Raw genomic sequence first — 26,802 nt, 5'->3', positions numbered from 1 at the left:
AGTCACCTTATATTTACGAACACTCAAACAATGCATTATATTTAGGTGAAACCTATTGGCAAAATACTATCGGACAAATACCATGGACTAGATTGTTATTAATACCATGAAAAAAACATTATTAACTCTAATATTAGTATTAATAAAAATAAAAATGGCACATGGTATTTACCCATGGTATTCACCAAAATGGCACATGGTATTCACCTGGAATGTAGCCTATTTAAATGGGGGAATTAAACTAGCATAGATCCATCTTTACTCTGGATCTACTAACCCCCGAGAAGTATCAAATATCGTGATATGCAAACTAGCATAGAGTGAAAAAATATTTGATCCGATCAAGAGTAAAAATGGATGTTGTAATTTAATGTATGTTAAACATTTTAGCTTGGTTAAAATAAAAATCAACTATTAATTTTATTAATTTTTATAAATTACTAATAGTAATTTTTAAGCTCCAGGTTTATGATAACCCATGGTATTGACACATGGTATTCATGTGAGCATAGACTATTTAAAGGGGAAATTCTATCATCTTAGATCCATCTTAATTCTGGGTCTACCAAGTGCTCAGAGGGAGTGGAGTTAAGATGGATATAGGTTGGTTTTTATGATAATGAAGATATTAAATAGACTTAGGATATTATATTGTAAAAACATCTTAAGGTGAATGGTTAAAGCATAGACATTGGACAAGTATATTTGTATACTTCTGTTTTAAACTGAAACAAATCCAGGGCTAAAAGGAATGGATTGATTGCACTAGTCATCCTTCTATAACTTTCCAACATATGCTGGAGTAAACAGATTGTAATTTGGGTAATTTTTCTAATTGCAAACAGGAACATACTTGTGTATTGGCAGGGCGGTTACAAGGTCCCTAAAAGTGATGAATTTGAATTTTTCTTGGTTTTATATATAGTATTAGGTTTTTTCTCATGCTTTCTATGAATGGCGCAAGTGAATTTTATCCTACACCCACTAGGCTATCGATATGTAATTTCGGTAATTTTGATTTCAAAAGATATTTTAAAGAAATGCAACGATTTCATTTGTGTATTCAATAAACACAAGATTTTATAATTGAGTAAAATATTTGCCATGCCTGGTGAGAGATTCGCCAAAAAATTATATACACATATCATATTATTGATTAAATCACCTTCCATTTTCCCTATATACCATGGAGATTCGCCCATTTATTATACATGTAAATTTAGGGGGGGGTTCTTAAAATTTTCCCTGGTTACAACTTAGGATAAAATCCTTTCATGCTCCAATTATTTCTCATATGTCTACCTACCCTTTACACTCCTAACATTTTCATTTATTCATCCGAGTGCATTTAGGCTAGCAACTCAATATTTCCTTTTAATGACTAATCTACCTCTATCCCTTATTTCCTCCATTGGCTCAGATTAAACTGTTGAGCCAATTTTATTTGCTACCTATTGACAAACAATTTAAATCAAATCCAATCATGATTAAACTGTACAATTGGATTAGATGAACTAGTGTGGCATTTAAACAATCTGCACACAATTTTATTTGCAAAACTAAACTATACTAAGAGTAGTGGCATTTGGATTTGCAACACTTTCAGAGTTTATTATTTTTTTCTTTTCTTTCTAACCTAACATTTTATTTTTGCCTCCATTTTTTAGGGCATCTATTCTATCATTTTATTTGATATGGACTCATTCATAAAAATATCCCTAACATTTTTTATTTAATATTCTTTTTGTCCATATCCTAACTTAACATTTTTTGAAATATATTTTCATTTTTTGACTAATTGATACTAACTTACCAAAACCAAAAATGGCTACAACAACGCATGCAGGCCCTCCATTGACTGCGCAGTCTGCAGCCTTTGCATCTGCCTCTCCAACCTATGTGTTGTTCCCGACTCTCTGTTTCGCACTTGCTGCCTCCTGCTGCTCTTCAGACCACTAGTTTGAATTTCTCAGCTAACCTCGCTCCACAAATCGAACTGATTGGTCTCCCTCAGTATGTTCTCCAATTGACCCTCAAGCCTCTTCTTATACTTTTCCTGTTGGTCCTTCAATGGCCGAGATTAAATCTATAATCAATGGCTAAGACTAGATTTGGCTTGATCCATGACTTTTGGAACCTTCTAACCCAGTGTTATATTAATACCCATTAATATTTTATTTTTCCTAAGTTTAGAGTTAGGAACTCCATTAAAAATATTAATTATTTTAATATCTCCCAAACTGTTTAGAATCTGCCCAAACCATTTATGGGTCTTGGAGATCTCATGTTCTTTATCCTCTCCACCAATTTTCATGGCTAGAGCACATCAGATGCTACCTCAAATCAACACTCCCTCTTAGCGAGGATTATGCTATAATAATACTCCACACTGAGCATCACCCTAATTATCCAACACTAGTCCCTGTGCTGATGCTAGGCCTCCCTGCCCAACATCCTCTGCACTGCTGCATCCCGTACTGCTGCGCATGGCTCTATTACTGCGATTGCTACATCTGTACTGAAGCTCCCTCTGCATCCATGTTGTTGTTGGTCCATCTTCCCAACACTGCATCTGCACTATAAACTCCTTCTCATCATGTTGCATTGTGCTACTACTGAATGCTACTGCACTACAACATCATACCCATTTCTACTACTGAAATGGATTTTTTATCATCCCCATCTTCTCCTTGAAATAATAAAACTTGGTTCTTCCAAGAGCCTTGGTAAGGATGTCTGCCACCTGCTCTCCCGTAGGAGTGTAGCTCAACTGTACAGCTCCTCATCGGACACAGTCTCTAAAAAAGTGACACCGGAGATCAATATGCTTTGACTGATCGTGAAACACTGGATTCTCAGAGATCTTGATGCAACTTTGATTATCACACATGATCATGGTTGCCTCCATCTTTCTTCTGAATAGGTTCACCAACATTTTTCTAAGCCATATGGCCTCGCACGAAGCTATGCTTGCAGCCATATATTCTACCTTAGCTGAGCTTAGAGCCACGGATTTTTGTTTCCTACTACACCAGGAGGTCATTCCTGATCTAATGTTGAAACAATACCCAGAGGTAATTTTCTGATCCACTGAACTTCCTGCCCAATCTGCATCAGTAAACCCACTCAATCTGATATCCTTACCCCTGGTGTACAAGAGTCCATAATTGATTGTTCCCTGTAAATACCTAAGAACATGTTTGGCTACTACCAGTGTGCCCTATTTGGCTCCACCATGAACTGACTAAGGGTATTGACAGCGTAACAAATGTCTGGCATGGTATTGACCAGATACATCAGGGATCCTATGAGCTGCCTGTATAAGGTGGGATCAACATCTTTATCTTCTGATGCATCAATCTTCTTCTAGTTGGTTAGCAGTGGAGTAGCCATGCGTCTGTAGTCCTCCATCCTGAATCTCTTCAGGATTTCTATAGCATATCTCCCTTTCCCAAGGAAGATCTCGCCCTTTTGCTGCCAAACTTCCAACCCCAGGAAATGATGCATTCGTCCCAAATCTTTCATGTCGAACCCTATGGCTAGATTCTTCTTGCAGTCCCCTATGAGCCTGGACGATCCTGTCAGGAAGAGATCATCCACATATAATACTAAGATTAGAGGCTCATTCTCTACAACCAGATAGTAGAGATTTGGATCTGCATCACTCTTGACAAATCCCATTTTCTGCATGTAGCCATCGATTCACCCATACAACGCTCTAGTTGCCTGTTTCAGCCCATACAATGATTTCTTCAATATGCATACATGAGACTTCTTCTCATGTGTCTCAAAGCCCTCTAGTTGTTCAATGTATACCTCTTCTTCTATCACACCATTCAGAAATGTTGTTTTGACATCCATCTGATGAATCACCCACCCCATCTGTGCTGCAAGAGATATCACGGTTCTAATAGATGTTGTTACATAGTAATTTGTCACTGTCTTCACTCCAGTCTCCCTACTATGTCATGTGTCCAAAGTCATTCATGCTCATATTAGACAAATGCTCTCTGATGTTTCCAAATGACCCACTTTTCCAAAGGTTTCTGCCTCATCACATCTATTGGCCAAATAAATGCGCTGAAGGGCGCTCCAAAATAGCCTGGAAGTGCTGCCATTGCAGAAGTACACCTGATTCCTGCGATGGTCCGATTTTATGTGCCAGTGCGACTGTCGCTTGTAATCTTTGGCGATGACATGACTAGCTACGTTATTCAATAGCGATGTCAGCACAGAAGATCAGTTATGTGCCCGCGATGATCTAGATTGGGCAAATTTGTTCCAACAGTCGGCCTTCCAGATGACTCCAGACCTGGTTGTTGGCATAGTTTATGTTGCCCTCCTTTCTCTGGCATGGTTGTTCCGTCATTTGTGCTACCTTCCTTGGAGATAAGCTCACTCTTCCACCTTTCATGGAGACTCCTTCTCCTATTTAAACTCTCACCATTGCTATGTGCTGCTAGTTTTTTGGATAGTTTTTGGAATGGGCTAGTGGAGCAGTGCTGTTAGTGTTTGTGAGTTTGCTAGATAGCTGGTGTGAGTGTGACAAGTGTGGGATTGTTGATAGCTTGTGGAAGGTTGTGAAGTGCCCTTAATCTTGTGTAAAACTTATGAGTGAGAGAGCCTTGTGTATTGGGAGATCCATCTTCAAAGAGTGAATGCTTGAGGAGCATGCTGGCTAGACCCTTCTGAGAAGGTTTGTGACGTCAAGACTTTGGTTGTAAGCTTACTCTTATTTCATAATTAATGCAATCGATGATGTTTTCCTATGTCTTGTATGTAATGTACTTGATAGCTCATGACTTCTCTACTTTGTGAGTAAATAGATCATTGTTGTTCTGGTTACGTGCTTTGTTGTATTTCCTTTGCATTGTTTCAAGTTGATTACTCATTAGGAGAAGGAAGCAGAAGCTGGAGCAACGCAACGGAACTCCATCGACCACCGGTTGAGGTAGGCCTCCAACTATGACTGTTTAAGGAAAGCTATTGTTGATTTGTCCTTGTTTGTGACTAGACCCACTCTAGGGCTAGAAGGGTTGCCTCTGTCCGCAGAGGGAATACTTTCCTGCATCACAAATTGGCGACTCCGCTGGGGAGGAGCTTTGGCCTTTGTTCTTTTCTTGTTTGCTCTTGTCTTGATTTTTGTTTTGGTCTCTTTTGAAGTGTTGGGGATTAGTTACCAGTCTTCTGAGTATCCTGGCCTGATCTGGGAAATGCCCTTATTTGATTGAAGGATTGATTGCCTTTGATTTGGGAGTTTTGGTTTGCCTATTATTGTTTTGAACATCATCGCAGCTTTAATTTAACAGTCGCGCTGTCATCACGTCACCCCTTTTGTAGTATCCTGTTCATCGCGTAATTACGCTTAACAGTCGCGACGGTTCTGTAAATTGGACCATCGCAGAAAAGTCGTGTAGTTTCGCACTGACATCGCTTTGTTGCTGCGGTGTGCTCTTTCTCAGTGCTTGTTGCTTGTGTATCGCCCGCGCTGATTGCTGTAGAATTGATTTTTTCAATTCTGCCTCCTGAATCCATCAGTCTTGCTAGTCCCTTACTGTTCTCACTTGTTTGATGACTTGTTTTTCACTGTTTATAGGTTGAGGCACTCTCTCGTGAGCTTTGTTGAATGAATCTTGTTTTTTTTGCTTTGTGACCTAGTTTCATTGTTTCAAGTCTTTTGGATCAGTTTCGCTTGGTTGCTTGGTTGCTCAGAGATTTGTTTGCAACTTGCTGTTGGTTTGATTGAGCCTTCCCCTTTGCTTACTTTTGGTTGACTGTTTAGTGATTGTTATTGGACCAATCTTGGCATTGATTTGATTTCTCTTCACTACCCGGACATAGATTACAATTGTTTGGATCAACTGTTTTTCCACATTTTTTTATCGCTTGTTGGTTTCTTTTGGATTTAAGAGACATCAAAATCAAAAGGATTGCATTCATTTATTCCACGAAAGTGAAAGTGAATTTGCATTTCAAGTTGCATATTGAAAAGCGAATGATTAAATCTCTCATTAGTAGTATCCGTGCACTTTAGGGATTGATGTCTGTTTGCATTGAGTGACTGCTTTGTTGTCTTGGTTTTCTTGGTTTGGGAATTACCTCTCTACCCTCCCATAGGTAGGTGTTCATCGAAAAAAATGGATATTTCATTCATTCTAGCTGCATCCTAGGATTTGTTATATACATACGTTAAGGCCTGAAAACTGAAACATAATCCAAGATCAACTCTAAAATGAACTGAATAAATCTAACAACACATTGGAACATAACGCACACATTTAGAGGTCTAGGCTAGAGACGTGCTCCGGCGTCATTAAGCCTAGTCACTTTTGTTTCACTCAAGGTTGGGTGATTCCTCCTTCTGTGACTCAATAGTGGTCTAGCACGGAATTGTGCTCCCATGTACCGTCGAGTATATGCTGGGAGACCCCACTAGGTTATCATCCTTTATCCATAGGAAGCTGTGTCTGCCGCCTTACAAGCCGTAACGCACCAAACACAGCATTCGGGAAGATTGACTGCCGTATGGAGGTCCTTGGTTTTCATATGACTGCCAAGGTGTATATGCAGTTTTACGGATTTGTCTGGTAAACCTTTTGCCTAGTTCTCCAGAGTAGTCACTTTCATTCCTTTTCAGACTCCCTAAAAGAAAAGGTCCATCTGAGCACTTGTCACTTCAGGCTCATTAAATATTCGAAGGTGACTAGAGTCATCTTTTTGTCCTTTTCTCGACTCTTTAAAGATGAAAAGGTCAAGTTCTGTTCCTGTGTCTTAAAATTTATTCGGCCACGATTCACATTTACCCTGTTAGATCTTGTTTGCGTTAGCTTGAGTAGGGTTCTTTCTCGTTCTCGATGGCAACATTCCCTAAGTCTACCGGCCAAGGTTTTCCCCCAGATGGAAATCCTAGTCCGTTTCCCTCATTTGGAAATGTCGGTGCTCCATATATGGCAACATTGTCTTTGCCTGGGTTAACCATCGGTTTGCCCATATGGTTGTTTTCAACCTCGATGGTCCCGAGTGTCATGACTCCTGTTCCACCATCTCCTTCGTCCGAACCACGACATGTTGATTCCAAGGTTGAGCCTACGCCTTCTTCCCTTATTTCTTCCTCCTCCTCTCCTCCTTCGCCTGGTGAAAGTTTCACATCTAGTAACCAGGAGACTAAGAAGAAAACGAAGAAGAAGGAGAAGTCTGATAAATGTAGGGCCACCTGTGTAGTTACTGCTCCGAATACATCTCAGGTCGAACCACCTTCTGCTCCTTTGCGGAAGGTTAAGTTTCCTTGTAAATTGTGCAAGGGTGACCATCTTCTTCGTGATTGTCCTAGCATTCCTAGGATCCTAGAAGTATGGTCTCACGATCTGGCTCATCCCTCATTGCCCTCTGAAGCTCAAGGTGATGCTATCCTATCAACTAGCAACAATAAGAAGGAAGGGAAGATTCAATTCCCCTGTAGACTGTGTGAAGGCAACCATCCCCTTCACCTTTGTCCGCTCATGGATAAAGCTTCCACCGTTTTGGAAAGTCTTACAACTTCTTCACCCCAACTTCCCGTTGGTTATCAGAGGCTCTCTTCAAACCCTCCTCCATCGACAAAGAGATTGACTTAGATTCTCCTCTTGTCCATCCTCCTCCTTCCGAGCCTGGCTGTGCTACGCCTGTTCCAGACCAACCATTGGTCAGAGAGAGTGTCGACTTGGGTTCACCACCTATTGATCACTCTGTTTCGGAAGAGCGTCATGCTCATGTTCTTCTCATCTCTTCAGATTCTTCTGAATCTAAGAACAACCCTCCTATCCCCGCTGATCAAGGGGGTCCTCCTTTGGTTCCTGTAGGGCAAGGGGGAAATCATACAGTTCCCCCACCAAGTAGTTCGGTTGTTTCCTTTGACTGGAGTCATTTGACTGTATTCTGCCTTCCATCCCATGTGCCTTTCCAAATTACAGTACATGCCTATGATAAGGCAGTACTTGGCACTATCTTGCATGAGGGTGCATCTATCAGTCTTATGCCTTCCACTACTTGGCAAGCCTTGGGCTCCCCACAGCTTGTGCCAGTCACGCAGAATCTATTGGCATTTAACGAAGGAACCAGTCAACCTTTAGGGATCCTCCCGAAGCTTCCTGTTACTTTGGGGGCAAAATCGTCTATATAGACGTTATGGTTGTCCAAGGTGCTTTAGATTTCAATCTTCTCCTTGGCCGTGACTATGTTTATGCCATGGGGGCCCTCGTCTCTTCACTTTTCCGTGTGGTTTGTTTTTCGCACAATGGAAGAATGGTGACTATTGATCAATTATCATTCTTTAGTCCCCCAGTGCCTCCTGCGCAGCCGTCGTCCCCTCCCGGTTCTTGCTCACAAGCAGTACCTTCTTTGCCACAGGTCAATTATGTGGCTACCCGTTCCGCCTCTGCCTCTACTAATGATCATGCAAATGGTCTGGTACATCATGTACTTGGGGCGTTGGAACCCGATCTGTCATTAGCACCTCATGCCATGTATTCCTCCCAGAGTGCGTTTCTTCCATCCCGCGAACATCTCTTGGGAGCCATGTTCTCGTATGGCCCGAAACAAGGTGTCCAAGGACAGTTCTTATCTTGTGTCAACCTCGTTAAAAAATGAAACAAGGGGTCTTGAGCACAGTTCCTTCTCTTGTGTCAAGCTAGCTACAAAATGAAACAAGGGTTATGAGGATAGTTCTTTTACTATGTCAACCTCATTAAAAAATTAAACAACTCCTCCTTTTCCAAATCGATTCTTTGATTAAGATCTCGTAAAATCCAAGTCGAGTCTTTCCAAGATCTCAAAAGTGAACCTTCATTCCATCCACCTCGTTGAATGCAATAAAGCTTGGGGGGCATGTACCTCGATTTGCGTCATTATGCTGGGGGCATGCGAACTTATAACAAGCATAGTTTTTCATTTCAAGCTTGTGTAAACATGAAACCGAATTCAAGCAAAGTTCTCCATGGTTCAAGCTTGTGTAAAAATGAACCCGTACCCGATTTACATCTCGTGATTGCCGTTTATCTGCTAAATTCTGCTAGATGAGCCTTGGTTGTTTCATTCCATTGCCACCATCTCTTTGGCCAATCATATGCTTTCACTTGGTTGTTTATCCTTTCCTGAGGAACCGCAGCGATGAGTGGTTTTATTAGCCAGCCTCTTGACCATTACATGTTTTGAGCAGTTCCACCATTGCCAGAACCAGTTGCTACCCTTTATACCACTCGTTCCTCTAAGACGAGTCGCCTTTAAGCCCTTTTCTGACTCGTAAAATATGAAAAGATTGCCGAGTATTTTTTCCCTTTTTGACTCGTTAAAGAGAATAAAAATGGAAATCTACTTTTAGCTCCTTTCCGACCATTTAAAGATGAAAATATAGTCGAGTTGTTCCTCTTGACTGGTTAAAAGAAATAAGAGGCGGTCGCCTTTAAGCTCTTTTCCACTCGTGTAAACACGAAAATATTGTTGGGCCTTTGTCGTTTCAAGCTCATTATTGGTTACGAAACGACGTGATTTCGATCACTTTTCTACTTTTTCAGGTCGAGGTCACTAATCACGAAAAGTACTCCTTGATCGTAATGGTCAAGTGGTTCTTTCGAGTATCGTTTTATACTTTTTCGAGCTCGAGAGACACAAATCTATGAAAAAGGACCCCCCTGGAGTTTTCTTTTCCATGTCTTTTTCAAACTCTCTAAACGTGAAAAAGACTCTGAGTTTCGCCTATGTCGAACTCGTTAAACCCTGACGACATTGGACTCGTCACCATGACCAGACTCGAGCTTCTCCTTCCTAGGGCTCGTTAAAATATTACTAGGTTGGACTCAACGACAGGTTTATCATTGATTGTCTATGGCAGCTAGTCACTCTTGAACATCGACACTTTTGCTTCTTATCAGGTTGGGACATCCATACATCGTCATTTGGCCTTCCATGGGTTTGGGTTATCATTCTAGCCTCATTCCATCTGATTCATGCCGTCTCCTTCGAGCCTCTGATCCCTTGGTGCCTGAATGCTGCCACCCTCCGGAGTCGTGTCATCGACATGTTCAAGAGTATAATCCTTCTGCAGTTTACACCCTCGTCTTCGCCTATGATACTCTATTTCGCCATCTGCCACTTGTTCCTTATCTCGTGTCGTTGATGGGAGAAACATTATGGCCCTCCTACGACAGGTCGTCTCCTGTCAACATCAACTCATTATCTAGGAGGTTGATCTAGAGATCCCCTTTGGTACCTTAGAGCTTGCATGCCTCAATGGCAAGTTCTTCGCACCTGACAGTCGACTTTCATCATTGGTCGTCAATTGGGTGATTCCACAAGTGTTCGACTTCAGCTCCTTTTTCACACTTCGTGGATTGTGCTAGATAGTACCTTGAGAACCATTGGCATTATTGGTGGTTTCTCTCGCGCTTGTTAACGGTTTTCATCATTGACCGGTAATCAAGCGACTTTCTATCATGCTCAACCTCAGCACATCTATTCGCATGTTAGAATTTGTACTATGATCGGATGGGTTCAAGACCCCGAACTCAGATTACATATGTTCAGGCTGTGTGGATTGGTTTATGATTACATGACTCATTGATGGATGGCTGCGACCATACCTGAGTCTTCATGGATGGCTGCAACCATACCTTTATCATCATCCTGGTCTCATTAGTTGGATGGTTGCATCCATACCACAGACCTATTTCGTATGTCTTTTGGATGGTTACGCCCATGCCTAGACTACATGTACTTCATTATCAGATATATCAGTTGTACTTGCATGCAGGTTCTTCTAGATGGTGTTCCATCTCAGTCAATTTCGTAAAGCATTTCACTCCTCCCTCTCTCTCGGGCTTCATACTTTAGGGGGCATCTGTTACACAGTAATTTGTCATTGTCTTCACTCCAGTCTCCCAATTGTTTCATGTGTCCAAAGTCATTCATGCTCATATTAGACAAATGCTCTCTGATGTTGCCAAATGACCCACTTTTCCAAAGGTTTCTGCCTCATCGCGTCTGTTGGCCAAATAAACACGCTGAAGGGCGCTCCAAAACAGCCCAGAATCGCTGCCATCGCGGAAGTACACCTGATTCCCGCGATGGTCCGATTTTATGTGCCAGCACGACTGTCGCTTGTAATCTTCGGCGATGACATGACTAGCTACATCATTCAATAGCGATGTCGGTGCAGAAGATCAGTTATGTGCCCACGATGATCCAGATTGGGCAAATTTGTTCCAACAGTCGACCTTCCAGATGACTCCAGACCTGGTTGTTGGCATAGTTTATGTCGCCCTCCTTTCTCTCGCGTGGTTGTTCCGTCATTTGTGCTACCTTCCTTGGAGATAAGCTCACTCTTCCACCTTTCATGGAGACTCCTTCTCCTATTTAAACTCTCACCATTGCTATGTGCTGCTAGTTTTTTGGATAGTTTTTGGAATGGGCTAGTGGAGCAGTGCTGTTAGTGTTTGTGAGTTTGCTAGATAGCTGGTGTGAGTGTGACAAGTGTGGGATTGTTGATAGCTTGTGGAAGGTTGTGAAGTGCCCTTAATCTTGTGTAAAACTTATGAGTGAGAGAGCCTTGTGTATTGGGAGATCCATCTTCAAAGAGTGAATGCTTGAGGAGCATGCTGGCTGGACCCTTATGAGAAGGCTTGTGACGTCAAGACTTTGGTTGTAAGCTTACTCTTATTTCATAATTAATGCAATCGATGATGTTTTCCTATGTCTTGTATGTAATGTACTTGATAGCTCATGACTTCTTGACTTTGTGAGTAAATAGATCATTGTTGTTCTGGTTACGTGCTTTGTTGTATTTCCTTTGCATTTTTTTAGGTTGATTACTCATTAGGAGAAGGAAGCGAAAGCTGGAGCAGCACAACGGAACTCCATCGACCACCGGTTGAGGTAGGCCTCCAACTATGACTGTTTAAGGAAATCTATTGTTGATCTGTCCTTGTTTGTGACTAGACCCACTCTAGGGCTAGAGGGGTTGCCTCTGTCCACAGAGGGAACACTTTCCTGCATCACAGATGTATACCTGGCTACTGGGGCAAAGGTCTCTTTGTAGTCAATTCCTTCCTTCTGAGCATACCCCTTAGCCACAAACCTGGATTTGTATTTCTCAACAATGTCGTCTGCAACGTATTTAATCTTGTAGATCCTTCTCGAACCTACCACTGATCTATCTTGAGGCCTTCGCACTACCTCTCAAACATCGTTCACCATTATGGAGTTGTACTCCTCTACCATTGCATCCAACCAAACCTGATGTTGAGCTGCCTCCTGAAAACTAGCAGACTCCCCATCCTGAGCTACTAATGCCTAGTATCTATCTGGTTATTTTCGCTCCCTCTTATTGTTCCTTGGCGCACCGATGAAGTCCTCTACATCTCACAGAATCTGACTAAGTTCCCTGCTCGTTCTTCCTCTGCCAGAAGGTGCTTCTATTAGCTCCTCCTCATCCTATGATTCTTCCTGACCCGACGAAGAATTCATTTCTTCCGTTGGTTGAAGAGGTTTGACCAACGGTTCCTCTTTTGACTACTCCTCGGAAGGCATTTCTCGAGATTTTCTGAAAGCCCTATCTTCCATGAACTTCACATCTCGTCGAACTACTACCTTCCTGCTCCGTGGAAGATAGATTTTGTATACCTTAGCATTCTCGCTATATCCCACTAGATATCCTTTCTCTATAGTTTGATCCAGCTTCTTCCGCTTTTCCTCAGGTATGCAGCAATATGCTAAGCTCCCAAATATCCTGAAATGGTTGACTTCAGGCGTCTTCCCTGTGAATACTTTCTCTGGAGTAATATTGCCCAATGCCCGATGAGGAGTTCTATTCTGAACATAGACTGTTGTGTTGCATGCTTCTGCCCATAGGAATTTTGGCATATCTTGATCATACATCATGGCCCTAACTGCTTCTACAATAGTCATGTTCTTGCTTTCTACTACTCCATTCTGCTCCAAATTGTAAGGAGTTTTCCACTCTCTTTTGATGCCCTCCTTAGCACAAAAATCAGTGAAGTCCTTATCGACATACTCTCCACCATTATCTAAGCGCAAAAATTTTATTTTCTTCCCAATCAGATTCTCCACCAGAGCCTTGAACTCTTTGAATCAACAGAAAACCTCGTCCTTGGTTTTCAGAAAATAAATCCAAGTTTTCCTTGAGTGGTCATCAATGAAGGTAAGGAAGTACTCAACACCACTAAGAACTTTAGTGGACATGGGTCCGTAGAATCTGAGTGTATCAATCCTAGTACACTCTTGGCCCTGTTTTTATTTTTATGAAATGCTGCCTTGGCATACTTTCCTAGAGCACATCCTCTGCATACATCATCTTGTTCCGTACTAAGATCTAGAACTCCTGTTATAGTGCTCCTGAGAATTCTTAGAGTCCCATGGTGCAAATGTTTGTGTGAATAACTATTACAGGATTGAAGCCTGCTCTCAGAATTAAATGATATTTCTAGATTGCATGAAGAAGTTCCTTGATTAAATAAGAGTGTGCTATGACTCTGGAAATTAATTCTTATTTTAGATGTCAATATTGGTCAAAGCGTCTTTTGGGTTGAGGAACTTATTTTGAAAATTCTTTTCACCTTTAAAAGTTCTTTTCCCAAGATTAGCACATTCTTTACTTTCTTATAAAAAGGATTGGAAACTTCAAGACCCTTCTTCTGAAACTTATGTTAATCATATTCAACTTGATGAGCCTCAAGAGATCAAGACTAATCTTATAGCTTCTGTACATACTCCTATGCCTTGTAAAATTCCAGATAGATACAAGCCTCTCATATTACCTCCTATTCTCCATGATTTCCCTAAAAAATATTATAAACATCTTCCTAGTTTTGATGGAGAATATGGTAATATCACTGCTGAAAAATGCATTCAGAGTTTTGAAAATTTTCCTAACCTTTTTGAGGTTGAATAATATGATGTTAGTATTAGGATTTTTGCTCTATCTTTACAATTCGAAGCCAAGAAATGGTTCAAAAACTTGCCAGCTACAAGCATTTTCGATTTCCATCAGTTTATGAAAGTCTTCCTTGATAAATGGGTAATCAGGAAAAATCCTTTTCTGATTTTAGAAGAATATAATCATTTGAGGATACATCTAGGAGAAACAATGCAACACTTTTCATCCAGGTTCAATCAAGTATACTATTCAATTCCTGTTGATATAAAACTGCCTCTTGGTTTAGCTCTCTTATACTACCCCGATGCCTTTGATCCAGAAATGGAGTTTCAATTGAGAGAAAGGAACATTACAAAACTCAAAGAAATGCAGGACAATGCAATATATGTGGAAGTTAATCTGCTGGTCAAAAGGTCAAAGTTGATGGTAGAGGAAAGGGAGAACATAGAGAAGGAGTACTTGAAATCTTTAGAAATGAAACTTGACATTTTGGTAAGCACAATGGAAGAAATGATGCAAAAGATCATCATGAGAGATGAACTTCCTATTCAAAAACACCATGTCCCGCTTATTGCAGAAGAAGAAGAGGTTGCTAAACCTAACCATTTTGTTGCTAATCCTTGTTACCGTAGATTAGAAAATGTTTTTTTTTGTATTCATTTATGGACAATCATGAAAATGGATTTTTAGATCAAACTGTCGAGAAGAAATCTTCCGATCTAATGTGTATGCTTGATGTCATTCCTTATATTGATGAGTTACCCAAGTATGATCAGTATGATGATGATTATGTTGTCGAAATAGAGGCTGAATATTCAAGGCAATCAACGACATGTTTTTGGTAGGAGGAAGCTCAATTACAAAATCTCAAATATAGCACTGAACCTATGCATATCAATCATGACAGCAATGAAGAAAATGCATAAAATTTTAAAGCAGGTGAAAGGTCTTCGCCTTTTTGTTTCACTTCATTTCAATTTCTGAGAGAAAACTTTCCCAAAATTAAAAATTAACAATCTTTCAATTTTGATATTGAGCATGGAGAAGACAATTAACTTCTTGATCGAGACTCCTTACCCTTGTGTTTCTCCTCATTTGCAAAAATAAGAGAAAGTTATAAGCAAACAAATAAGCGAGTTGTCAACAGTATAAATGGGAAATCTTCTCATGAATCGGTTGAGGATGTCACTTGTGATATGGAAGCTTCTTTCACTCTAGAATCGCAACCACTGAGTTGCATTGAGTTTCAAACCACAAATGAAAGCTTAGAACCTGAAACATATTATCAATTGATGTAGGATGATTCGGTACCATTAAGTTTTGATTCATTTCAGTTTTTGAAGAAAATTTTTGATAATATCTCTGAAGAAAAGAATGACAAGCCTATAGAAAATCATGTAGTCTCATTGGAACCAATGTATAACAAGTTGCAACAGTCTTCTCAGGTTCTCCATGATCCAATAGCTGATGTTTTGGATGATATCTGTAGTCAAAGTCCTTCTCCATTAGCTAACTATGAGCTTAAAAATAGAGATGATAAAAACTTGATCAGACAACCGGCTTCATTGTCTTGTTCAGCAGGAGTCTCATTACAAAGCTCATCTGAAAATGTACAGTCATATCAGGACAATTACAAGTTAGAATTGCACGAGAGTAAGGATGAAAATGAAATTTTATATTCATGGTATAAAGACCACCTAGAGCATAATTACAATCTGTTGGATGAGCTAAACCTCAGTGCACATTTGTTTGAAGATCCTTTTTCTAATTTGTTGCAGTCATCAAGGGAGATGAGTTTTATTATATTTATGGATCATGTACACTTGTTTAGTGGACACTTGGAGTTATCTATCTTATCTTTTTTCTGCCTTCTCAAGAAAAGTGTGCTAGCCATTTGCTGGATTGGTTACATTGGAGGGATCATTTCACATGATTGTATATATATCTTCAGTAGGTAGGTGGTTATCATCAATCTTTGAAGCCCGAGGTAAAGGCCCTAAGATCCCGATGGTCTGCTACCATATGTAAGTCAAGTCATTTCTTCAGTCAAGTCAAGTCAGTTTCTGTATTTTCTTAAGTTTAGTTAATCAGTCATTTGAGTGTCAAGTGTTTTATTTTGACTCCATTGCCCAATGGATGAGGCTACCTGGTCTACAATGTCCTTGACACCTCCTAAAGGAGCTGACATCCCCAGTTGGAGCCGATGTTAGTGTCTATGAGTCACCAGTGATCAAATTTACTCTTTCCATGTGGTTGATAGGGTTATTAGGTCAAATTGTTATATTTTCAAATAAAATTTGATCGTTGGTCAGTTCTAAGTCATTAATACTCCCTCCATATTCAAGGTCATAAATTTCCATCATGGTCTTGTCATCACTCCTTGTGATGAGTCACCAAAAGAGTGTCTTGGTCATCATTGAAGGTCATCATATCATTATCATGCATACTGCAAAGGTCCAAAGGTCTTTAATCATGGTTTTAGATATCCATTCGATGTCATTATTAGGTCATATAATCAAAACCATTTAGGAGTCATGTCATCACCATAGTCACCATCAAGGAAGTTAGTAATTAGGGAAAGGTTTTTTAAAGGATTTAAAAGGCACATGTACCACTCATGGAGATGTAACTTTTCCTACTAAATTTCAAAGCTGCAATACACTAGTCTATCAAGTCATTTTGCAAAAAGACAAAGTGGTGTCACATCACCACTCAAGGAAAAAATCGACCTCCAGCCTATAAAAAGACCAAGAAAGCACACCATTTGATCATTTAACTCTCATTAGGTATCTATACATCTGCAAATAGCATTCCAACCCTCAGAGAATCAAATTTTTGTCACCAAGCACTATTTCACCTCCCTCGTTGCGTTTCTAGTAGCCCTCACTGCGCTTCTGGCAGAAGTGTTGCGCTTTTGGAAAAGGAGAAAAATCATCCATTGAAGAGGTTTTGTTCATCAAATTATAGGTCCAAAAAATCATCATCAAGTAATTTAACTTCATTCATTCCTCCTCATCCTTCCTTTCATCAGTTTGCTCAGCAAGAGTCAGTGAATCACCCTCTCCTAGGGTTTTGCGGCGCTTTTGGTCTCCTAGTCATTTTGTTTCATTGTTGTGGTAAAACCCTTACTTTTTATGCTCAAAAACCCTCCCACATACCCCATATACCTCCCTTTACCTTTCCTCATGCCCATTTCCCTCATTTCCCTCACTTCCCTACAAACCCTAGCCTATACTACACTTCCTAGGCTAGGATTGTGTTTTCAAGATTTTACCCTTTGCCGCTCATTCATTTAAAAAATTTCCACCTCCCTACACTCCCTAACACCTATCCCTACCCCCAAAAGTTTCCCCAAGAATTTAGACATCCCCTAACCCCTTCATTTCCCTCCCTCTACACGACAGTCCCAAATCCCCTATTTTCCTAAAACCAAACCGTAATTTTTTCCCTCCTAGTGATATAAGGTTTTACCATGGAAGCAAAGACCACACACACTAACAAGAAGAAGTACAGTAATGGAGGAAATGTCTCAAGAATTGATCCATCTAACATCAAAGATATCAATGCCTCACAAATGCATCAAGAGGTCATTTGCTGCATACAGGGACAATCTTACTTCAAAATCAGTTTCTGAAGTAATGAAGATGAATTTTACAAAAGTGAAAGAGGTTTTTGTCAATCATAGACCAAATAAAGAAAAACTCATTCTTTGTGTACACAAGTATCATATAATGAAATATATTAAACTTTCTTGGAGGCCTATTGCAGAAAATCAAATGTTTCCAAAATAATTGTCTCTTTTAGTCATGATTTTGTGGCATGGGTTACAAGAAAATAAAAATGAATTTTTGAAAAAGAGAGGAGGTTTTCTTAATAAAATACCTAAGAACAAAAACCTCTCTTAGTTTTTCAAAACCTTATATTTTTAGAGAGATAGTTCTCCATCTCGGAGGCCTATTTTCACAGAAAACACAAAAATTTGACACACTGCCAAAAGCGCAGCGAAAATTTGTTGAGCTTTTTCCCTAGGCCCTGAAATGACAAAAATAATATATGGTTGGATAAATTATCATTTAAACATATCATATATTCCACTTGTGAGCCATGTAAGCCTCCAACTTCAAAGAAAAAGGCCAAAAACATGCTAAAAAACGGGTTTCTGCCACTAGTTTGACCCCCTCGTCGCGCTTTTGGAGCAACCTTAGGAAAACCTATTTTTCTCAGCCTTGGAGAGGTAATTTTTCATGATTGATGATATAAATACAACTAGAAATCCTAATATTTCCAAATATACCTTCATATCATGAATTGGATCAAGAAAAGTTACTCAAAAATGCCCTCAAATAATTTGCTGCACTTTTGTAAAATTTGTTGCGCTTCTGTCAGGATTTCAAAATTTCAAATTTCTTCAGTCAAAGCAAACATTGGTTGATGAATTTACTCCTCCGGGGTAATATTTTGATGTAATTAAATGTAAATGAGCTGGTAAATTTTAATTTCATGTAGATTCATGCTTCGTTAAGCTTGTTAAGTCAAAGTGAATAAGTTGGTCTAAGTAGGGAGTTTGTTCTTAACTTCCCTAGCTTTAGGTTTGGTTGGAGAAAATCATGTAAATTGTTCTTGTCATGAGGGAGTCGACCCTTGAGAGGGGGAAAGAGGTTTTCTTTTTCTATATGTAGCCTAATCTAAGTCATAGAGAGGTTTGGATGCTTGAGAATCATAGCTTGGAGCTAGTGTACACTTTTTGCAGTAATATTATAGGGAATTGTAGCTATTATCTTGGGATTCTTGTTGTATGTTTATGTGACAGTGTTTTCCTCTGTTTATCATTAAATTGAATATATATTTCTCTTTCATATCATATCTATGCTTTCTTGTGATCATTTCATATGCGTTTAAACATAATTCATAAGTTATATGCTCTGTTTTGATTAGAATTTCATGCTAGCATTCTTTCCTCCGATGAGTGCATTCATGGTTACATGATCATTCTGATCCTCTATCTTTTCATCCCTACACCCCCATGAAAACCTACTTCTATCACTAAGCATACCTACCTTTCCCCATTATATCTCTGCAATTGATCATTTGAAACCCTAGCCTAGTTCCTAGACCTTTGAGCTTCATCTAGAAAACCCTAAAATCAAACACCATTGACATTAATATCTAGCCTAACATCTGATTCCCTCTCTAGTCACTTCATTGGCTATGAGATCCTTGAGAGAGCCCTCTCTGATTTGGTAGGGCTAGCTACTAGATCTAAATATTGGTTTGAGGTTACCTCCGTCGGTTTCCTTTCTCAGTCTTGTGACACCGAGGAGTGCTAAAACCTTCAAAGGCTGAAGTTTTTCCTTGAGAAGGAGGCCGAAGGTCTGTTCAACAAAGAGGTGAAAATTCTTCTCTCAATGCTAGGAGATCTGCTCAAAAAGGAGCACAAAATACCACAATAATATATGCTCCAAAGTGCCACGAAAAAACTACAGAGATATAACCAGAACAAAGCTAAAGTCTTAGAAGATGACAACAGAAACACTTCAGGTTTGTCTGAGCTCTAAAGATCATTGGTCTTTTGCCCACATGTGAGTTGTAATTTGCAATCTGAATTTTACAAACAGTGACAATTTTTATTATTGATATAACAACTAGAAGTCTGTGTTATTATGCCACCACAAGGTAGTTGTCCACACAGAGATTCTTCCTCCACTTTATAGGTTTGTGGCATAAAACATCACTATTCTGTCTAAAAACACAACTACAGGTGACTGTAACTATCACAGTTGTTTGTTCACAATTACAGTGCCACTGGTCTTAATTTACAGGCCTCCACAGGGCCGAGGATGCATGCTTTCTTGGACTAGTTAAAATCTTTAAATAGAGAGGACGAGGTCACTTCCTTCAGGGCCGAGTTTTTATCTTCCAAATGTTGAGAGATATTCTCCAAAGGAGGTGAAGAACTATGCTCCAAAAATTCTGAAATGTATGCCAAAAACCATAATATTAGCCCAATATAATTTTACCCAAACAGTAATTTTTTTATATCTTACTCGGCTTCAGTTCTCCTTCTTTCTTCTTCACTTTGCCTCTGAAATATTCATAGAAAATTTTGCCTGAAATGAGGAGCTTTAACTTGTATTTATACATGTTAGAGCATATGGTGAAGAGAAATGTCTGCTGGCCATGGAGCCGACTTACATATGTCATCTTAGGTCAGCTTGCATAAAAAATATAATATTTTTAAAATTAAAAATTAATTTTCTCTTCAACAGTAGGGAGTTTGGGGGAATGTAATAGCTCTTTAGAAAGAGGAAAAATTCCTCTACACTCCTATGTCAATCCCATCCTTAAATAGGGTCATTTTACCACCAATTAAATTATTTTTGTGAGACTGCCATTATTATTTTATTTATGGAAGCCATTAGTATTTTAATTTTAGGCATTCAATGTTTAGTACTCATTATTTATAGAAATAGGTCATCAAGCTGATTAGGATTAGGGCTTCATTCATGTATCACAAGAATATTTTCCATCTCCAACAATTCCATATTGACATCAATGACAACCTTGATTAACAATCTCCCCCTTTGTCATTGATGGAAATATTCTTGCCCTTCCAAAATTCTCTCCCCCTTTGACATCAATGGAAAATAGGGTGCCCAAGTACTCCCTCTGTCAAGCTACTTCATTTCTTCATCAATAGTAGTTCTTCATAGGTATGTTACTCCCCCTATCATGGTGCTCTTCCTTCTGGCAATGTGGTCCATGATAAATGTGTTTACATTTATTCATGTGATGAACCAACTTCCCTTGCCTGCATAAACTCCTCTAGCTTCTTTAGACAAGAAAGATTTCTGCCTTGACACCTAATCCTCACGATTGGATGAATTTATGTAAATAGTTAAATTAGGAATGTGAACAGTCATCAGGAGATGAACTGAGCAGTCACACCCTTTTGTATATAACAATAGCATACCTAATGAAATAAATCGAATCAGTTTTACTGCCTATTGGAGTTACTCCCTGGCCTGACATGGTATCAGAGCTAGCTCCTTGTTTTAGCTATTATGCTCCTGTAACTCCTCTATCCTGTCCTGAGTTACCTTCCAGCGCTGCTCTGCCTCTGCCATATTCCCCTCTGTCCTGACATAACCTGCCTCTGCCATATTCCTTTCCAGTGCTGCCTCATAACACATCTGTCCATACTGTCCAGACAGAAGCACTGTACATTAAATTTTTTTGTGAATAGCGCTGTCATCCTGACCTGGTTTGAAACGTTTGCACTGTCTTTGTGAATGGCTTGACGGTATTGGATGAAACACTGTGATTGAACATTATTCATTCCTTACGCCCCCGCCTGTCTTTGAGATCTTTCTTGCATGGAAACTAATCTTACCAGTAGCCACATTTCCTGTTTTGCGTTTTTTGAAATGGGGGCGATGTTTGGTTGGGGTACATTCACTGATTCTTCTTCTTCAATGGAATGAATGGTTTTCCCTCTGCTTGTAGACAGTCGTGCCCTCTTCGTATTCATCCTGCATAGGCTCTCTCTTTGTGCAAAAAAAATACGAGCGACGAAGGTCGACTAGGGTTTGAGTGTGTCTTTGAAATGCCAGACTGGACGCCGATTCAGTGAAATGCCCAGTGTATTTACTGCTTCCTCAAACATTTTGTTTCATTGAGTGCCCTGCAAACTTCAATTTTTGCCTGGACGCACATCAGAGAAATGTCTGCTCAGCTTGCTCTTTATGTTTGATGTTACTGATTCCAAACTAATCCCAAGGAACGCGAGTGTGGATCGAGTCTTTGGATCCAAGCGATGGCAGGGAGTTGTGGTCTACGAGTCCATAAAGGAATACGGTGGTCTGGCCTGACATACGGTGGTCTGGCCTGCAGAACCGAGACGAGTACTGTTGAAAAGTATTGAAATTTAAATTACGACAGTATATGCTTGTGGATAGTATTGAAATTTCGATAAAAAATTATTTGTATATAATGTTTGGTGAAGATCTTTGGCACAACGAAATTCTATTCACAGTATATGAATAGCATTTGGATGGTCTTAATGCACTTTGTATATAATGTCTGGTGAAGATATTTAGCGCAACAGAATTCTGTTCATGCCTTCCAATGATCAATAGTATATCAATAGTGTTTGGATGGTTTTAATACACTTTGTATATAGTGTTTGTTGTGGTTGCTGGATATATATATACCACGCTGTTAGGCTACCATAGTGTTGTTTTTTATAAAGTTGTTTTCAAAAGTGACTAACATAGTTGAGGCCAGAATACATTTTGATATCAGAATCAATTTTCTTTTAGCAGCAGAAGTATTTTTACAGCTCTTGGATTTCACAATGCATTAAATCATATCTATGGTGGGAATAGTTCTCACTGGCAAGGAGAACTATTCTGAATGGTCCCGGATGATAAAACACACCCTCATTTTCAATGAGTTGTGGAAAGGAGTGTGTGTCGGAGAAGGAGACAATGACCCAGTACAACCTACCTCAGACAAAGAGCTCGTCATTTGGGAAAACAAGAACAGCAAGGCTTATGCATTAATCGCAGCATCTGTAAATGAAGAGGTGAGTCACCATATTTCGTCATATTCAACTGCCTTTGAAGCTTTACAAAAGCTGAAAGAACTCTATGACTCACATTCTGCACTTGAAGTCGTTCAACTCATGATTAAACTCTTCACTCTTGAACTGCAAAATAATGATCCTCTTACTATTGCATCTGAAGTAAAGTCTATAATGCATGATATCAAATCCACTAAGGTTGAATTGGATATTCCTCTTATTGCTTTTCTAAAGGCACTTTATCCTACTTACTCCAATTATCTTGAGTCATTGCAAGCAAATGGAAATCTTAAAGATATAACCTTTGACTCTCTTGTGAAAAAGTTTGCTGAAAGAGAGAAAGCTTTCGGAAAGAAGACAACCCCTGAATCTTCTGAAGAGACTGTGTGCCTTGCTCATAAAGAAAAGCATCCTGCTCAAGATTCTACAAGAGGAAGAGGTGGACAAAGAGGAAGAGGAAGATATTTCAGAGGCAGGGGCGGCAGACATTCTCAAGGAGAAAAGGCATATTTACACTGCATTCGCTGCAAAAGAAATGGATCACATGATGCCTCTACATGCAAGCTACCATGGGACAAAATTGAGCAAAAAAGAAACCAACAGAAAGGTAAAACTGATGATACAGACAAAGGTAAAGCACCTGAATCCGCTCACTATGTTGAGGCACAATGTAACATTGGAGTAAATGAAGATTTGTTTAATGCTTCACTTGCTTCATGGAAAAATGATTGGTTGCTTGATTCAGGAGCAACCTATCACATGACTTATAGAAAAGATTTTTTTGAATATTTTACTGACATTGTTGATGGAGCAGTATACTTTGCAGATCAATCAAAAATCAAGCCATCAGGGCTTGGCACAATCAGGCTTAAACTGCCTGGTCTTCCATACTTTCTTCTGGATCATGTTCTATATCTCCCACAGCTCAAGAGAAACTTGTTGTCCTTGGTCCACATCCGCCAGCAAGGTCACTCCATTCATAGGTTTGATGGCAAGCTTGAGGTAAGAAAAGCATCTGACCACTCACTTGTCATGAGGGGAATAGAAGAAGAAAGGTTTCTCAAACTGCAAGGAACCTCTGCTCATGCACAACATTTCTCATATATTTCTCATCATGAAGAAGGTACACTTCCATCAAGTTTATTATGGCATGCTAGATTTGGACATTTAAACTATGACAGTCTCCACTTATTGAAGAAAAATGGTGTTGCTGGTTTGCCTACAATTCCTAGGAAACATAAGCAATGTGATGCTTGCATTCTAGGAAATCATAGCAAACAGTCTTTTTATGATTCACATTCAAGAGCACATAGGAAGCTTGAACTCATTCATTCAGATTTATGTGGTCCAATGCCTGTTCCTTCTGCAAATGGAAATAAATATATCATGACATTTATTGATGACTACACCAGAATGTGTTGGGTTTATTTATTGAAGAACAAATCTGATGCTTTTCAAACATTCAAGAATTTTCATAAATGGATTGAAAATGATGCACAATCTCATATTGGGTCTATTCACACTGATAATGGAAAAGAATGAATAAAACAATCTTGAATATGGTACGATCCATGATTTTCTTCAAAAATGTAAAGATAATGTTTTGGTCTGATGCTGTTCTATGTGCTGCATATATAAAGAATAGATGTCCATCTAATGCTATAAGAAACAAGACTCCTTATGAATTGTGGTATGGACATGTTCCTTCAGTTAAACATCTCAGGGTCTTTGGTTCCACCTGTTATGCTTTGATACCAAAGGTACATAGAAACAAACTTGGTGCTAGAAGTTGTAAGTGTATCTTCCTGGGGTATTCAAACACCTCCAAAACATACCGCCTCTATGATGAAGTAAATAAAAAGTTTGTTGTATCTAGAGATGTAATTTTTCTTGAATCATCCAAATCTGACAATGTTGTTGAGCGGCAACTTGATCGCTTGGATAGATTCGCAAAAGCAAAATCATCTCAAGAATTTGATAATCAGATTCCACATCTTGAAGGGGGGATTCCTATACTAGATCAACATGTGGAATCTTCTTCTGAAGAACACTCTCCCCCGCATGAAACTCCAACAACGGATGATGCTTTAAGTGATGTAATTGATAGAATTGGGAGACTCAATCTTGATTCAGTCCCAACTCAATCAACAGAGCAGCCTGGACCATCTCAGAAAGGTCCCCCAAAGTGGCTGACGAAGACGCTTGAAAGTGTTCATCCTGATGAAATTGGAAAAACAGGAACCAGAAATTCAAACAGGCAAAATGGAGGTGATGTAGATGACTCTAATTCACCTGTTGATATGGATGTTTCTTATGATTGTGAATTGAACTTGTCTACAGATTTTGAACCAACTTCCTTTAAAGAAGCTGCTTCTCATGATGAATGGAAAGAAGTGATGCAAAAGGAGTATGATGCCCTCATAAAGAACTGCACTTGGAAGCTGGTTGATCCTCCATTTGGAACCAAACCAATTGGCTGCAAGTGGGTCTACAAGAACAAGTACAAAGCTGATGGCTCACTTGACAAGCACAAAGCTAGGCTTGTGGCAAAAGGTTTTGCATAGAAAGAAGGGGTCGATTATGAGGAGACTTTTGCCCCCACAGCAAAATGGGCCACCATCCGGACACTCTTTGCACTAGCAGCTCAGAACGGTTGGAAAGTCCATCAAATGGATGTAAAAACTGCTTTCTTGAATGGAGATCTAAAAGAGAATGTTTTTATGTCCCAGCCTGAAGGATTTTCCGTGAAAGGACATGAACATAAAGTATGCAAACTTGTGAAGTCCTTGTATGGCCTCAAACAAGCACCGCGAGCCTGGTATGAAAACTAACTGAGCATCTTCTAAAACTCAACTTCAATCATTTTGATCTTGATGATGCAACTTTATTTGTCAAAAAAGTTGGCAAAATAGTTGTATATCTTGTGGTATATGTAGATGATCTTTTAATGACAGGGAACAATGAAAGCTACATTGCATCCATAAAGAAGGAATTGGGGAAAAGTTTTGAAATGACTGATTTGGGCTATGTTCATTACTATCTTGGCATTGAAGTAACCCATCATCCAAAGTCCATATTTCTTTCTCAAAAGAAATACATTGGAGATTTGTTAAACAGATTTGGCATGACAGAGTGAAATCCTCTTACTACTCCAATGGAACAAAACTTAAAGCTCACATCTATTGAAGGAAAGGAATTTGACGATGCAACAAAGTATAGACAGCTTGTAGGAAGTCTCAACTACCTAACTACTACCAGACCAGACATTTCATTTGCTGTTGGAATCCTCTCCAGGTTTATGCAAAAGCCTTGTGAGGGACATTGGTCTGCTGCAAAAAGAGTTCTAAAGTACTTGAAGGGAACTCAAGACTTTGGAATCAAGTACACACAGGTGGATGACTTCAGTTTGATCGGATACTCTGATTCAGACTTCGATGGAGACAAAGAAACTGGGGTATCTACTTCAGGATATGCTATGAGTCTTGGATCAGGAGCTGTCTCCTGGAGATCACGCAAACAATCAGTTTCAGCAGATTCCACAACAGAAGCAGAATATGTGGCAGCAGCTGAAGCAACAAAAGAAATTGTGTGGCTCAGGAAAATTTTTGAAGATTTGCAGGTAAAACAAGTACAATCAACTCCACTCATGATTGACAACACCTCTGCAATAAAGTTAGCCAAGAACCCAAAGTTCCATGATCGAACAAAGCACATCAATACTAAGTATCATCTGATCCGACATCATGCTGAGGCCAAAACAATCCATCTCCGTCATTGTTCCACAAATGAGCAAATTGCAGACATCTTCACCAAAGCGCTTGGAAGATAAAAGCTTGAAAGATTCAGAATGATGCTTGGACTCACCAACATCCCTTTAGATTAAGGGGGGGAACGTTGACACCTAATCCTCACGATTGGGTGAATTTATGTAAATAGTTAAATTAGGAATGTGAACAGTCATCAGGAGATGAACTGAGCAGTCACACCCTTTTGTATATAACAATAGCATACCTAATGAAATAAATCGAATCAGTTTTACTGCCTATTGGAGTTACTGCCTGGCCTGACAGGGCCCATTCATGGATAGCTTCTGCAAGGATGATTAAGAATCATAAGCTCCCCATAACAGTACGCATGGTCTCCTTTAGCAGAGTCTCAGAATAAAATTCTTGGAATATCAAGGATGACTTCATCAAATCAAAAACATGTGTTTTTGGCTGGAGTGTTCAAAAGACTTTTGAATTCAATTTACTTCCTTCTCCATACTTGTGTAACTTTCTTCTTTGGCTTGGTTGTC

This window comes from Pinus tabuliformis, chromosome 3_1, assembly GCF_031772625.1.
Source record: "Pinus tabuliformis cultivar Carrire ecotype Pingquan chromosome 3_1, CPIR1, whole genome shotgun sequence".
Taxonomy (NCBI): Eukaryota; Viridiplantae; Streptophyta; class Pinopsida; order Pinales; family Pinaceae; genus Pinus; species Pinus tabuliformis.
This window is presented reverse-complemented; position numbering follows the sequence as displayed.